Here is a 2,258-nt window from a genome sequence, read left to right on the forward strand (position 1 = left end):
ATAAGCAAGTCCAGAAGATTTAAAAGACAAAGGCGTTTGGATCCATCTACTTTCAGGACAGACCTTCTTCCAGTCCATTGTAGCATCTAACAGATGCACGGCGAAGATGGATCTGTGACTAGCCTTCTCTTTACAGCGCTACAAATGTGTGTGGCTAATTATACAACCACCTGCGGTGGTACAGATGGTAGCCCCTCAGCTCCAGCTGGAGCCCTCACCACGGCGAGGAGATGCCTAGCAGAGGCAGCTGCTGGCCCTGGCGGCCGAAGACTGGAGTGATCTGGCCAGTTTTCCCTTTTCCGTTTCTAAACGGCAGCTCGGGTGGACGAGGTTGCCAGTTGCCGGCGCTTTAGAATATTCCTACAGGGGGCTGGGCGGGCTGGCATGCCTGGCGTTTTGCAGTTCTGGAGCCTTGTTTACTTCCTTTTAATTCAGTGTTTGGGGGGGGGGGGGGGGCATTTGACCAAAGGAAGTTACTTCACTGGATTTCTTTTTTTTTTTAAATTCATTTCAGAAATGAAGCAAGAGAGAAAGAAAAATATCAATGATGAGAGAGAATCACTGATTGGCTGCCTCCTGCACGCCCCACACTGGGAATCGATCCTGCAACCAGGGCATGTGCCCTGACCAGGAATCGAGCAGTGATCTCCTGATTCCTAGGTTCAACCACTGAGCAACACTGGCCAGGCTCATTTGATTTCTTTATGACTTCTTTTATTCCACTTTATTGAGCTCTGAAAAATATGAAAAGGTAATTATTTAAAAACAGGTATGCCGTGTATTAGTTATGTCATAACAATGGCTCGTAGGCCTGTACCCTTTAGAAAGGGGAGGAGATGAAGGCACAGGCGCCCATGGACAGGAAGAACCCACAACTGAGTCCAGGCACTGAGTCCACTAGGGAATGTTCCATCACATCTCAGTGACCTTTGCCCCTTGAGAGCTTGCTGTCAACACCTAGGAATTCCTATGTCATTGATGTTTGAGAATGTCTCCTAGATTATTTTATGAAGCTATAAGTGTGAGGAGCAGTAATATGGAGAACACACACATTTTATCTGATGCACAGCTTCTGAAGATCTGAATCCCATTACAGACTGGCATTTTCCACTTCTAAGGAAGGTCTTCTCCCTGCTTGTGAACAGGTCTACAGAGCCAAACTGGATAGCAGCCTCCCTCTGGTCTGGCTGTGAAAGACAATGGAGGTGTTAATTTTATGTGGACCTAAGGCCAACGTGCTTCTTTTGAGATATTGAAAAGCAGCTTGAGGTTTATTGCTTCTCTTTGAAATGGCTGTTCCAACACACAGCACACAGCTATTTGGAAACCGCTAAGCAGTTTTGAAAACATGATGAGGTCAGACATCTGCCCAGGCCATCCTGTGACCATGGAGAGCCGTCTGCACTGAAAACCCTTTGTAAGCCAGTCCCTGGAGAGATTTATGGTTTATCAGCCAGAGCACATGGAAGGCTTGCCAATTACATTAATTTCCGGTTTATCTATTCTTCTTTATCACATTCCTCAGGTAAAATGAGACATTACTCCTGTTAACATTATCATTCTACCACACTACCTCATTTCAAAACTTACTATAAAGCTACAATAATCAAGACAGTGTGACAATGACATAAGGATAGGCTTAGAGACTAAGAAACTGAATTCAGAAATTAACCCTTTATTTGAGGTCAAATAATTTTTAACAACTTTCCCAAGGCAATTCAATGGTAAAGAATAGTCCTTTTTTTAACAAATGGTGCTTGGAATGATTGGATATCCATAAGAAATAACAGAATTTTGAAAACCTACGACCTTTAGCACATGCATAAGCAAAAATTGACTTTAAAAAATGGATGATAGACCTAAATACTAGAATTATAAAATTGGTGGTGGTGAGGGGCTGGGCCTGGGTCTTACTGGGAACACTTTGCCAGGAATTCAATGTGTTTTCACCTAAACAGACAGTACAGAAGCAAAGTTTTGAGGAGCAAAACCACAAAAGGCATGTGGACTTAGCGAATATTTCCGCAGCTTGAAAGAGATGAGCCCACGGCAGAGTGGAAACGAGGAAATGTGGGGGTGCTTTTAGGGTGCAAAGGGAGAAAGGGTGAGACAAGAAATCCACAGGTGAGAAGTTTTTGGAGGGTCAAACACCTGCAGAAACTATTCAACAGAACTTTAAAGATGGAAAAAAAGAATTCACATTTATTTTCTCTGCCTTACACTTTACATACGACATCTCACTTCTTTTCCTAATAACC

The sequence above is a fragment of the Myotis yumanensis genome, unplaced genomic scaffold (genome assembly GCF_028538775.1).
Source record: "Myotis yumanensis isolate MYYU_CA2020_CCGP unplaced genomic scaffold, mMyoYum1.0.hap1 SCAF_15, whole genome shotgun sequence".
Taxonomy (NCBI): domain Eukaryota; kingdom Metazoa; phylum Chordata; class Mammalia; order Chiroptera; family Vespertilionidae; genus Myotis; species Myotis yumanensis.